Here is a 14,806-nt window from a genome sequence, read left to right as displayed (position 1 = left end):
GAGAGCGGGCAGAACCCTGCCGAGAGTTAGAAAACCACAAACTCAAGTTCTCAGAGCAGCTGCTGGGTCTTCCCCCATCAAAGATCTGGAAAAGACAGCTGCCTGAACATCCTACTGGATGAGGAAAACCAAATAGAAGGAAACTTTCTGCAAAGACTCTGGGGAGGAACTCCCCAGCGCCCCCTGGGTCCCTCAGCTGCGTCATGACAGCCGCAGTGGGGTAGCTTACTTTTGGGTCCGTAAGAGTTAAAAGTTAAAAAAAAAAAAAAAAAAAGAATTTGAAAAGGAATGAATATATGGGTATGTATAACTGAATCACTTTGCTGTACACCTGAAACTAACAACACTGTAAATCAACTATACTCCAATATGAAATTAAAAAAAGAGAGAGGATATATTAAAAAAAATTAAATTAAAAGAAGAAAATTTCAAACATTATTTCTGACGATGATGAAATTGTATTCTTATCAGCATTGCTGATTTATTTCTTTGTAGAATAATAGTTTTCAGATGAAGTCATTTCAAAAGAAGTCTCACTCAGAAGCGTGTTCTACACACAGATGAATGCAGAGCTCTTCTGTCTGGAGTGAGGGGAAGAGTCCGTCTTTGGATGGACCCTGGGGCTCCAGGGATCAGTCTGGAGGCCACTGAGTCCCTGTGTTTGAAGGCCTCGTTGTCTTCTCTGAAATCACCTTCCAAGTCCAAAGACTGACCCCTAAAATGTGTTGTTTCCTACAAAAGCCAATTATAGGCCTACTGTAGATACATTCCTCCAAATATTTTTATAAGTAATTTCAGTGACTTTTGGGGTGAGCTTGGGGTAAAGATCTGCCAGGGCAGGGCGTGGGCCCACTTCTGCGTCTCACGGCTGTGTGTTTGGGGCAAATCAGTAAACGGCCCTGCCCCCAGCCCCATTTCTATCTTTGTAAAATGAAGGGTTGTGCTGGACCTCTCCAAGGTCCAGTCCTCCTTTAGCGTCTGAGAGTCTGCAAAATAAATTTGCCCCCTATTTCCTAAAGTAAAACAACTCCTGTATTTGTTCTAAAGAGCACAGTTGTGAAATTTTAAAGCAATTCTTGGTGTACCATTTAAGCCATAACCATTAGGACACCAAATCCCCCCTGGCTACAGCGATTCTACCAGTAGCAAGTGGTACCCTTCTTTTATTATTCAAACCAGAAGCCAGCCAGCCAAACCCTGGCAAAGACTGCGCAGCTGCACCTCGACCGCCCTTTACGTCTGTGTGGCACGTCACTCATTTCCCTTGGCCTCACAAACTTGAACCTGGGCTTCGAAGAGAAGAGATACTGGTGATTTATTATATTAGAGTGCTGCTGGGGCAGAATCTAGGAGAGGACGGTGTTTCCTTTGTCCTGGGGCACTACTGACCAGCACGGTGACGGCACAGAGTACAGCACCAGTTGGTTGGCTGGTCTGGGCAGCTACCCCAAGACGATTTGTTTTTGTTTTTGTTTTTGGCTGCATTGGGTCTTCGTTGCTGCGCGCGGGCTTTCTCTAGTTGTGGTGAGTGGGGGCTACTCTTCGTTGCGGTGCGCGGGCTTCTCATTGCGGTGGCTCCTCTTGTTGCGGAGCACGGGCTCTAAGTGCACGGGCTTCAGTAGTAGTGGCACGTGGGCTCAGTAGTTGTGGTTTGTGGGCTTAGCTGCTCCGTGGCATGTGGGATCTTCCCTGACCAGGGTTCGAACCTGTCCTCTGCATTGGCAGGCGGATTCTTAACCACTGCGCCACCAGGGAAGTCCCCCCCCAAGATGATTTTCCTACCCAAAGGCACAAATACCTTTCTGATGAAAAGGACCAGAGAAGTCAGGACAGTTTCCTACCCCCACTCCTCACTCCCTCTTTTGGGGTCAGCTGCCAACTGAGATTCGGTTTACTCTCAAGGACTGCCCTGTACACACTGGGTGTTCAAAGTGTGGGTGGTCCCGTCGGGGGATAGGAAGGGGGAGGGAAGGACACACAATCGTTGTTAATGACCCCCAGTTAGATGGAAGTCACGTCAAGGGTGACTGAGGAGTTTCCTCTGCGTATGGGCAACAGTGTGGACAGATTTGAAGGCCATGGCCAACCAGAGCAAGATGCCCCTAAATGCCCCAAAGCAAGGGACCTTAGCTTGGCTGCACACCCGTCTTGTGACGCGGTTACCACATGAAGCTGGCACAGTAAAAGCCCTGTGTGGGGTTCCTTTTAAGGTAGGGAGTGGAACTTGTTTTGTTTATTCTAGGTGCACGCTAAATGCGTCAACACATGAACATGTGTCTGGTTGAATCTCAGGCTGCCTTTCACACCCTGATCCTGGGAGAGTCACACCTCTGGGCCAAGGTTTTGTCACTTCTATAGTGAGACTCAGCTCCCTTGTCATCCTTTCCAGAAGAAAAGCAGTCAGAGATCCACCTCGCTTTGGGAATAGAAATTATCACTGAATTTACCTCTCTTATGTTAAAAAAAAAAAAAAAAGATTAAGTGTGTTTCTGGTCTGAGATCCAAAAACAAAGGATCAAATGTAAAAATATTCTATATTCAAGAGAGGCTTCGAGAGAAGTTAGACTCCAATAAACTTCAAAATGTCTTGGAAAAATGGGAACACCGAGAGTCTGACAGCTCATTCACATCGCACAGTAATCCTGCCAGCCTGCTGCTACCAGCACGAGGGACCGCATTCCTGGAACAGACAGTCACCACCGCCCGGCGGCCCAGACCCCGACAGGCATGCGCTGAGACGACTCAGTCTCAAGGCCACCCAAGAACACGCCCGGCCCTTCTGCATTCTTCTGGTCACAGCGGAGTCCCTGTGACTCAACCTCCAAAGCACAGCGCTTGCCCCTTTTAATGCTGGGAAAACCAGAGTGGCTTCTTAGAGAGCCTGAGGAGGAGCTGAAGAATATGTGAAGTTAGAGAAGAACACGGAAGAGCTGGGACCACTGAAGAGCCCGAGAGGGCTTCCCCGGTGGCGCAGTGGTTGAGGGTCTGCCTGCCAATGCGGGGGACGCGGGTTCGGGCCCTGGTCTGGGAAGAACCCACATGCCGCGGAGCAACTGGGCCCGTGCGCCACAACTATTGAGCCTGCGCGTCTGGAGCCTGTGCTCCGCAACAAGAGAGGCCGCAATAGTGAGAGGCCCGCGCACCGCGATGAAGAGTGGCCCCCGCTTGCCGCAACTAGAGAAAGCCCTCGCACAGAAACGAAGACCCAACACAGCCAAAAATAAATAAATAAATTAATAAATTAAAAAAAAAAAAGGGCCTGAGAGCTGTCCTCATTTGGTGAAGGCGCGTCTGCCGCCATCGAAGCACACAAATGGCACCATGGGAGCAGTCTGCCCCAAATCTGATCCCACCTGCTTGACAACACGTTTATCATCTGTCTGTTTTCAAAAGGAATCACACTGGCGTAAGTAAATTAAACAAGAATAATAATAACAAAAGTTTTAAACCAAGAGTGAAAGAAAATGCAAAGTAAGTGTTGGTTAGGACACAGGGCAGAGATGGAGGATACCATACCAGTCGGGATACCATCCCTGACTCTGTTTCTGAAAAAGGAAGGAAGGCCACGGCTCTGATGCTCTGAAGTGCTGAGGATGGAGACTGGGCTGGGTCATCAGCACATAAGTGCAGGGCCCGTGCTTCCACATCACACTGACTCGCAGGGCGCCCTGACGCACCTCTGCATCCCTGCACCCCTCCATCTGAGCACCACCAGGCCTTCCTCCCGACGGTGACGCCCACCCACCCAGAGCCACCAACCTGACCTCATTCAACCCTACCTCGAGGTGGGCGCTGCCAGGGCAGCAGACCTCGGGGGTCTGAGCACAGACTCTGGAGTCAGACTGCCTAGGAGGAATCCTGGCTGTGCCACTCAGCTAGCCCTGCCTCAATGGGTTTTCCAGGGAAATCATTACACAGTCCTTGGAAAGTGCTTAGCATAGAACCTTGTGTGGAAGCAACATTCAACACATGTTCATTTTTCATTAGTATTCCTCTTTTACCTCGGAGGGCCATGCCTTAGAGCATTTAGGAAACTTGCATGCGTAAACAGTTTGGGACAGAAGATGTTTCTGTAATGATGCCTTAAAACTAAGCCATTTGCTCTAGTTTCAGGCCATCTTGAGAAGAAAAGATGACATTTTCTAGAGGCTGTGGAGGGGGATATATTTTACGATATAACTGCTGCCATGGTTGATTGATCTGATGTGAGTTCATGCCTGCAGAGGACAGAAAACATGCCCACCAGCCTGAGTGCACAGGGGACGTATCCTGGGAGCCTGTGGTCGGCCACACAGCCTGGAGTACCCACAGCCTGATGACAACAGGGGACACTGAAATAAAATAGATAATAAAATCAAACTCTGCGAATGAAGGCCAGAGAGCAGAGGTGCAGCCAGAGGTACAGAGAAACCTGGACTTCGTGCCCTGAGCACCTGAGGAGTTGTCACATTGTGTCCAGAGCACTTCCGGTCAGTGCCTGGTGGCAACTTCACAGTGGGGTCTGACCAGACAGCTGACTTCACAGTGGGACCCTGACAGGACCGAGGCAGGATTTTTTTTTTTTTAAACATGCAATTAGGTGATTCAGATTCTATCCATTTCTCACTGGTGAACTGTGTAGACAACAGTTTCTTAAAATTATTGTCCCAGGAAAATTACAACATGCCCCCTGAACACCTGGTACAAAGGGTCAAAAGGTCTGAGCCATGGGCTGAAGGCTCTTATGCTTTCACACAGGGACAGAGGGTCCCATGGGAACTGTGTAGACGAAAGGGTGTGTGGAGGTTTGCCTCTGAGCTCAGATAGGGGAACCCAGTACAAACATTTCCATCTGTGGTTTGCCAAGGGCCACCTCAGGTGAACCTCTCTGTTTCTGGAAGTGAAGGACGAATTAAAACATGGCCTCACCACCAACAGTAGAACTGGCATTCAAACTCCCAATCACCTACACAGTCAATTTTCTACTGCGTTCTTTCAGTGGTGAGCACCTATCTTCGGAAAGCATACTGTCTCCCAGGGCTGGTTCTTCTCACACATTACATTCAAATCAGCATTGCCATTTTAGCCATTTTTAAGTGCCTTAAAATTTTCAAGGTCTGGCCTAACGAACTCTCACGGAACCCAGTCGCCTCATCTGAAGGTAAGGCCCTCAGAAAAGGGAGGAATTCAATACAACCCTTGCAACTTTAATATTTGATGATGGTAGCTTCCCTGTGTGTACTATTTTTTAATTGAGCAGTAGACAACTTTACGTTGTAGCTAGTGCTTTTATATATATATATTTTTTAAAATAAATTTATTTATTTATTTTTGGCTGCGTTGCGTCTTCATTGCTGTGCACAGGCTTTCTCTAGTTGTGGTGAGCAGGGGCTACTCTTCGCTGCGGTGCACGGGCTTCTCACTGCAGTGGTTTCTCTTGTTGTGGAGCACAGGCTCTCGGCACGCGGGCTTCAGTAGTTGTGGCACGCGGGCTCAGTAGCTGTGGCACGTGGGCTCTAGAGCGCAGGCTCAGTAGTTGTGGCACACGGGCTTAGTTGCTCTGCAGCATGTGGGATCTTCCCGGACCAGGGCTCGAACCCATGTCCCCTGCATTGGCAGGCAAATTCTTAGCCACTGCACCACCAGGGAAGTCCCTGGTGCTTATATTTTTGAGTTCCACAATTTCTCAGGAAGCAGAAATAGTAGCCTACCCATAACAGACGGCCAGCTGCTTCTAGGGCTCATCTGTATCTCACACAGGTATTGCAAACTGGCACATTAAATACCTTCAAATGTAATGGCAGTCATTTCACAGAGCAGCAGTTTTTAATTAATAGGGTTTCCCTGGAATTACTTGTCATTTGGGGCCCTTATCAGATCTGAATCCTTTAGTCCTTTAAAGTTCATTTCATTTTGCTATGTCTTAATGGCTTCTTGAAAATCTGACTTTTAACTGGGCTGTTTGGTTTGCAGATTTGTTTCTATAGCCGGTGCTTCTACGATCTCCACCTATTTGAGATTTAAAGCCAAAGGCAAATGTTTACGAATCCCCATCAAACATATTCATATATGCAGAATGGATAAAGAAGATGTGGCACATATATACAATGGAATATTACTCAGCCATAAAAAGAAATGAAATTGAGTTATTTGTAGTGAGGTGGACGGACCTAGAATCTGTCATACAGAGTGAAGTAAGTCAGAAAGAGAAAAACAAATACCATATGCTAACACATATATATGGAATCTAAAAAAAAAAAAAGGTTCTGAAGAACCTAGGGGCAGGACAGGAATAAAGACGCAGACATAGAGAATGGACTTAAGGACACAAAGAGGGGGCAGGGTAAGCTGGGACGAAGTGAGAGAGTGGCATCGACGTGTATACACTACCAAATGTAAAACAGATAGCTAGTGGGAAGCAGCCGCATAGCACAGGGAGATCAGCTCGGTGCTTTGTGACCACCTACAGGGGTAGGATAGGGAGGGTGGGAGGGAGACTCAACAGGGAGGGGATATGGGGATATAAGTATACGTATAGCTGATTCACTTTGATATACAGCAGAAACTAACACAACGATGTAAAGCAATTATACTCCAATAAAGATGTTAAAAAAAAGACATTTTCTATAGTGCATCTCATTTAAACCTCACAACAACCCAATGATTAAATGATAGTACTACTAAAAAAAAACCGTATTCATATACGCAAATATCTATTCTAACAATTAGCCGCGCATGATAAACCTATTCGTTATGCAAGTCCACCCCTCTGAAGGAATCCCCCAAGCCATCCTCTCCACTGCTTGGAACACAGGAGGAGAAGTTATAAAACTCATTTCATTGTTTTTGAAGTCCACTGCTCTGTCAGGGTCAGTGCTACCATCTGCCTGGGCTTATTTTCAACAACAGTTGACCACCTTCCTCTTCACATTCGTTCAGAAGAATTTAGCTCGCGCCATTCCCCAGTTAACTGGGAACCAGCACGGCTAGGACAGGCTCAGCCTGGGGTTGGTGATGTAGTGCATCCAAGGCACAAATGAAGGAACTTAGTCTGGAAGCCAATGTAGAAATCAGGAACGAGACAAAGGGTGGTCTAGATGACCTGAGAGTTTCCAGCTCTGATGCTTTCCTACCCGGGTTTCCTATCTACATCTTTTGAGGCAATGTGGAGCATAGGGAGATAGTTTCTGTTCACACACATCTTCTTCCTGGACCCCCTCTTCCTAGGATTGGTTCTAGCTGTCAATGAAACCACAAGTGATCTTCTGATTCTGCCATGTTCACCCTGGGGCGAAGGTGTCCTGTAGCTCTTCTGTTTAAGGACAATAGGTTCCAATGGTCCTTTTCTTCCACTTATACGGTGAGCCCACCTGCGACCTTGACACAGGCCTGTTTTCCCTGGGGGACAGCATCTCATTTCCTGCTACTCAAGACCCTCGCAAAAGCCAACCTCATTCAGGAAACCTGTCAAACCTTGGTGAGATATGGGATGAACGTGTGTCTTCAAAATCTCAATCAAGCAACTGCCTTTCCAAATAGTCCCATATCTAGTATATTAATATAGAATTAATGGAAATCAAAGGAAAGTGAAAATCAACACTGATAAAAGGACACAGTCCGTGGTACTAGAGTGTGGAGTGGTGGAATGAGGCTGGCCAGCATTGAGTCTGAGTTCTGTCCATAACCAGCTCTGTAAACGTGGGCAAACTGTTCACTCACTCTGGATATTATTTCCACATCTCTAAAATGAAGCTGGGATAAAATGACCTCTACAGCCTCTTGTGGCTCTGAATTCTGACTCTCTGCCTTTACCAATGGGTGGAAAGTCCAGTTAGATTGTTGGAGATTTAGAGGGTTCCCTGGATCTGAGCTGATACGACTCATAAAAGTAAAACTGACAGGTTGGAATCTGAGTCAAGATCCACACTGGAGTCAGGAGCCTGGGGTGAAGTCCGGTTACTTCTCTGAGCACTTACTTCCTCGTATGTCAGGTAAGACATTTCCCATCGCTGTTCTAAAAATTCAACAGAAAATGGACATGGCAGTGCTTTTAGATGGTACAGTGCTACATAGAGTGTTTGACTACTTCTGGAAACATTTCCCATGTGATATGGTGTGTAGGACAGAGCCTCGCCCTCAGGCAACAGCCTGTGAATCTGTAGTAACAGAGCAGCTTCCCGTGGACCAGGAACAAAGGCAATAATCAGACTGGACCCCGGTGCTCCTGCACCAGGTGGCCACGAGGACTGGACTGGGAGATGGTGCCAGTTCCCCAACGGGGCTTGAGACCAGGGAAGTGCTCTTTCCTCTGTTACAAACTGATCAATTGTCTCTAAGGTATTTTCTAGACGCTTCCTTATTACAGTGAAATGTGACCCCAAACCCACATCCAACAGCTTTTGGGTAGTTAAAAAACCTAGATTCATCTTTTTCTTTTCTCCTAACAGCATCTGCAAATAAAGTCAGATGACACATACGCTAAATGATGAGCAGAGCAACAGAGCAATTTGCTGAGCCCCCAACGAGCCTTCATCGAGTCCTCTAGGCTCTGGTCCACACACACCAGAAGTATACATCCTCTCAAACGCTCTGTGTCTGCAGGATCCTTCATTCTGTCTAAGGAACAATGTGTCCCCGAGCTGCATCACGAAGGCACACTTAGAAAAGCATGAAGTCACAAAACATTCTTCCAAGTAACTGAAAACGAGACGCTAGCGGCCAAGTGTACCGAGGAGTTCCTCATCAGATCAGTCCTCTGGGGCAGGTGGACTGCCCCAGGACTCGGAGGTGCGGTGGGAGAACGTTTACAGAGAAAAGCGGCCTTAGCAGGCCACCTGCCCTGACCTCCAGCCCCCGGGGAAGCAGGAAGCTCCCTCCACAGGCACCCTGGGAGTCAAAGCTGGGCTAGTGGTTCTCAGACTAGAGCAGAAGCACCATCGCTTGAGGGGTTGTTAAGACACCGGTGGCCGGGCCCACCTCCAGGGGTGGGAAGAGGCCCCCAAATTTGCATTTATAGTAAGTCCCCAGGTGATGCAGAGGCTGCCGGCCAGAGGCCACATTTTGAGAAGCACTGGGCTAGGCCATCACCTCCTGCCCGCAGAGGTTTATTGCATCTCTAGTCAGCTACTGAAAGCCGAGAGCCTGTGGTATGGTCCCTTGAGCCACCTCTGAGAGCATATTGGGGCCTGTGGTCTGGGTGGATAGGTGGGGGGCCTGGGGCCCTGAGGATGTGTACTCCTCCCCAGATCTCTCCCAGTTTGCCCTGGCCCACAGGGTAGGACCCCAGAGAGGACCAGGGACCCCCCTCCTCTCACCCCCAAATCTCCTAAGGAAAAAAGCTCGTTCATTCAACCAACTGAGCCTGACTCACTGAATACAAGCTCCAAAGGCTCTGTGCCTGCCCTCAGAGCGTCGGGTTAGCAGGGGACAGAGACAAGTAACCCAGTGATTGTTATGCAGTGGGATGGGCCCTCGAGCAGAGGAGGAGGAAGGACCCGTGCCGGCTTCAGACTCCTAAAGAAGTCAGATGGAGTCGGGGAAGGTGACCCCCGAGCCTGGCATGCCTGGGGATGGAGGCAGGTTATATCCTGCACTCCCATGATGTTCTTTGCTTTTGGAAAAGTGATACACACACAGGGTTCCAATGCCACCCCACGACCAAAGAAAAAATCCAGGGAAATGTCTACCTCCCGTCCTGTCTCTACCTGCTCACTTCCCACTCTTTCCCACAAAGTCACCACTGTCTGTAGTTTCTTATAGATGATGTCCGAGTTTCTTTATGCATTAACCAGCAAATGGGAACACAGCACTTTGGACCCCTTACAGTCAGTACATGGCATTGGTGGATGGATGTAAGGTTAACGGGACCCTTGTTATCTGGCTGCAGCAGGCAGCTCTAAGACACTCCCAACGATCCCAGCCTCCTGGTACTGTGTCCTCCCCACCCTGAGTGTGGCTGGACCTAGTGACCTCCTTCCAGGGAACAGAGTAGGGCAAAGTGATGGGGTGTCACTCGTGAGACTGGGTGACGTCCACCTGCTGGCATGCATACTCTTTGGCTGGTTTGCTTGGATGATGAAAGCTGCCACGTTGGGAGCTGCTGTACGGAGAAATCCCCATGGCCGGGAGCTCAGGGGACCTCTGGCCAATGGCCAAGGAGGGAATGAGGCTCTCAGACCAATCACTGGAAGGAACTAAGTCTGGCCAACAATCACGCGATGTGAGCTTGGAAATGGATCTTTCCCTAGTCAGGCTTTGAAGTGACTGCAGCCCCAGCTGACACCTTGATGGCAGCCTCTCCAGAGACCCTTAGCCGGGGGACCCAGCTAAGCCATGCTCAGATTCCTGACCTATAGAAACCAGGAGATAACAAATGCCACTAAGTTTGGGGATAATTTGTTGGCATCAATAAGTAACTGGTATGCCACTGGATGGTAGTAAATATTTAGTGTGTCCCTTTTCAAGGTCACTCTCAATTGCTTGAGCTAAAAGCATGAACAGCCATCATTCAAACTGTCTCACAGAGGTATAACGCAAGCCTAACAGGTCATTAAAATGTTCTAATAGCCACATTAAAAAAAGGTAAAAACAGGTAAAATTACAATATATTCAATATATTTAAGCCAACATAGCACTTCAAGGTGACAACATACACATTTCAAGGGCTCAGTAGCCACGTGTGGCCAGTGGCTGCTGGACTGGACAACACGGGCTCAGAGCTTCTGCAGAAGGTGAGGGGTGTTCCCAACTCCAGAAGGTGTCATGTCCCCGCCTCCCCGCAGCTCTCCTTTGCCTCTTGCAGGCGTCAGTCTTCTCTACAATTCCTGCCTCACAGGGTGCACTGGACAAGCCAGTGAAGGTAAAGGCTCTGGTAACTTAGAGTGTGGAGGAGCTGAGCGGGAAAAAGGGAAGGCTGGTCAGAACTGATTGCAACTGCACACCCCCAATGACGATTCCTGGTGGAGACAGGGATTCCAGAGGCCTGTTTCTGAGCCAGTTGAACGTGTCAACGACCCATCTTGCTCCCAATTCTGATGATGCTATCTGCTCATGGCATGGCATGCCATGATGTCTTACAAAACAGCTGTAAGGCAGAAACCAGCGCACAGCTGCAGGGGGTCCTGCATTTAGGAGCCATGGCCTCGGAAAACAGAACAGGGGCAGCCTTGCAAATACACCTTGTAAAACGCTGACCACTTGGCAAGGGAAGTCTGTCCACTTTTTGCTCTCATTTATCGCGCCCCCACTTCTGTTGGATGTAGTAAAGACACATCTCACTAAAGTTATTTGAAATATCCCAGGTTTTTTTTTTTTTTGGTTTTGTTTTTTGCTTATTTTTTTTTAGTTGTCTATTTTAAAAAGTGTGCTCGTTGTTCTTTTTACTTGGAATTACAATTCCAAGGGGACTAGATAGGGGATCTGAGCAGCCTGGAGGGAACTCTTTGTCTGGGAGAAATGGAATGCTGGGCCCAGTTTCCCTGAACATCTCAGGACTCTTTCCACCCAGAAAGCTGTAAGCACCACACACAGTTGGTGTGATTGTGAAAATATGAAGATGCTCCCTCTTTTTCATTCAGGGCACTGCAGGCCACGGTTGTAAAGTAGCTTTCTCCGAACTGACCTGACAATTGCTTCCTCCTAAAAGAATTATAGGGAAAGAGGGCTGGACGGACTTGATCATTTCTATCAAAAAACAAGCTGGACTCTAGAAAGAGTACTTTAATAGGGAAGGCTCGCTCCTCAAAGATGGTTTTAAAATTCCTCTCTTTGTTCGTTACAAGGACTTTTAGAAAATTAGCTTCTGAACTAATGTTCTTGGTATTAGAGGATTCTGTTTCTAAGGCGTAATGAATTCAAGTACAGAGTGTGAAAGAACATGGTCCTTTTTCGGCAGAACTGGAAGAGAGGTTGGGGGACCTTGACTGGGAACCTTTGCACAGACTTGACCATGGGCATTTCTTTACATGAACCTCTCTGAAGGGAACTGTGTACCTCCCCTGAGGGGAATGAGAAACGAGACCTGCAGAGATTAGGCTCCAGTCTGTGAGGTCAAATGTTAACGGCCAGTAAACTAGTAAAGCGGTTGCCAATTCTGTTGGCTAACTAATGCTTTGCTTATTTCATTCATAACTTTTGACAAGAAGAATATATTGAATCTAGAAGGGTCATACATACAGCGGGCACAATACCAGTTTCTGCATGTCTGTGGCTATCGTTATTGACAAGCTGATTCCTGAGACAGCCCCTAATTAAGAGATTTAATTGAACAGATAAACTGTTAGGGTTAGGAAAGAGAACCAAGCATAATCTCCAAATAAGCAAATGCACACATGCTGAGCTACGCCCATGTCACACGTTTCCTGAGTATGGCCCTAACATGGTGGTTTCTAAACTTTACTGCACACTGGAATAACTTGGGAACTTTGAAAAATATTGATGCCCGGCTCCTACCCCACCCCCATATTCTGACGGAATAGATTTGGGGTGTGATCTGGGCATCCAGAGTTTTAAAAGCTCCCTAGGTGATTCTGATTGACAGCAAAGCGTAGGAACCACTATACAACAGAGTCAACTGGATAGTCTGCAGAGCTGAATATCTTGAATAGCTCTGTTCCCTGGATCAAGTCCCGAACTCTGAGTTTTAGTTTGTCCGCTAATAAAACGGTATGACAGTTGAGACACAAATGAGACAATAAAAGTGAAAGCACACTGGAAACCGTAAAGCCTCCGAGGGGTTTCTCAATGATGAGGTCAGCATTCCCCGTGGTGTTTAAACACTGATTCGTGGGCCTCCTTCCCAGAGACGCTAATTTAATTGGTCCTAGATTGGGCATAGGCATCGGTATTTTTGACAAGCATCCCAGACGAATCTACTATTCAGCCAGGGTTGAAAACCACTGCCTGATTCCAAGTGAACTTTCGCCTTCTCATTAAAACCATCTGCAATCCACAGAATAGAATTCTCCACATCTTATCTGCCTTTGTACAGAATTAGTGCGTTGTATTAAGATTGTGTAACAACTCAACAGCCTCCACCTTTCCCCCGCCTTCCATTTGAATATGAATGCTTCCAGGGGAGGGGTGTTATTTCCTGAGTACCTAGGGTAAGGCACAAACCCATCCTTACTAATGAGTTCAGGAGTTATCATTCCCGTGTTTCAGAATTCTTCAGTGATTGTTTTCAGAAATCATAGGCAGTGCTAGGGCATCTGAGATCATTTTCTGGCCTGTTCTTTAGCCTCTGGGAGGAAACACAAAAGATACCATAGGTTATCCTGCCTTCCAAGTTCTCTGGAGAAGTCCCCAAGGTTTCTTCAAGACAGTACAGCACAGTATGCAAGGTTATCTGTGGACATCTCAGCATCATTTCTCCCTTGGAGCACTGCCTTATTTCACAGGGGCTAGAGGACTGGGAACTACATTTCCTACGTGCCTGCCTGCAGGGTTCTGAGTTAGATGTTGCCAATGAGAGGCACCCACATAGGGTTTGGAAGGCTGAAGGGTAACAGAAGCCATCATTGTACCGGGGCAGTGGAAGCAGGTGTATAAGCTTCAGCAGGTGACAGATGTGAGGTTCTGCCAGAGGCTTCTAGGCATCCTTCTGGGAATAAAACCTGTAGATGCTGAGATGTCTGTTAGCAGTTCTCTACAATTCTGGCATTTACTGATTTCCTGAACTAATCACTGATTTCCTGTTGGCCCCCTGACCTTAGATTCCCTAGCCCTCCTGAAGGACTTGGAAGGCATTCATGCCCTATGTTAAGTGCCCTCCTATTAAAACACCTAGAGTGGTTTCTCTTTTCCAGATTGAATTCTGACTGGTATGTATAGTAATTACGAGCCTGAGCTCTGCAGTCAGAAAGCCTGATTGATGGATTCATATCCTGGCTCTGCCACATACTAGCTGTGTGTCCTTGTGCAAAGAACTCAGAGTTGCTCTCTCCGTTTCCTCATCTTTAAAATAGACAAATAAGAGTGTTTACTCCCAAGGAATGTGGGAATTATATGGGGGAAAATGCATAAAACATTTTATACAGTGGCTGATTCATAGGAATAACTCAATATTCAACATTAGTATTGGAATTTTACTACCCATTCCATCTCGTAACAATCACCAGGCTATAACTTAAGTCCATTTAGTTTTTTCTAACAGAGAACATAAACTTCTTAATTTATTGACCACCACCAGTGAACCAGGTACATTCTAGATGCTCGAGATAGAAGGTTGAAAAGTCTTTGCCTTCACATGGCTCACTGTTTATTGAAGGGAAAGACAGATAAGTAAGCCTAGTAAAGTGATAAAAAGTGGGAGTACAGACCCCCATCTTCTTTCCTTGTCAGACAATCCTGGCCCCTTTTTTTCTTTCCTCATAGGTTTTATTCTCCAGTCTTTGAAACACCTGTATAGTCTTCAATATTAGTTCCCCAATGTCCTTCCCAGGGTACAGAGTCATGTGAAGGACAAAGTCCACTACCCAAGCTAACTCAGTACTAACTTGAGGGGGAGAAGTACCTGTTCCACCTTGGAAGTCAACAGTTCCTAAGTTTCTCTAATTAAAGCTTTCTCCACTTTAGTGCATTGAGTTGTTCCTGCCCCATTAAGTCTTTTTTTTTCTTTTCTTTCTTAAACATCTTTATTGGAGTATAATTGCTTCACAATGGTGTGTTAGTTTCTACTTTATAACAAAGTGAATCAGCCATACATATACATATATCCCCATATCCCCTCCCTTTTGCGTCTCCCTCCCACCCTCCCTATCCCACCCCTCTAGGTGGTCACAAAGCACCGAGCTGATCTCCCTGTGCTATGCGGCTGCTTCCCACTAGC

General features: G+C 47.1%; 1 protein-coding gene across 2 annotated transcripts in view; it reads right to left on the bottom strand.

Annotated features, from left to right (window-relative positions):
• Window positions 1–14,806, bottom strand: part of AFF3 (ALF transcription elongation factor 3) — a 579,340-nt gene that overhangs the window by 131,668 nt on the left and 432,866 nt on the right. The window lies entirely within an intron of this gene.

The sequence above is a fragment of the Balaenoptera acutorostrata genome, chromosome 12 (genome assembly GCF_949987535.1).
Source record: "Balaenoptera acutorostrata chromosome 12, mBalAcu1.1, whole genome shotgun sequence".
In the NCBI taxonomy this organism is placed as follows: Eukaryota; Metazoa; Chordata; class Mammalia; order Artiodactyla; family Balaenopteridae; genus Balaenoptera; species Balaenoptera acutorostrata.
This window is presented reverse-complemented; position numbering and strand designations above follow the sequence as displayed.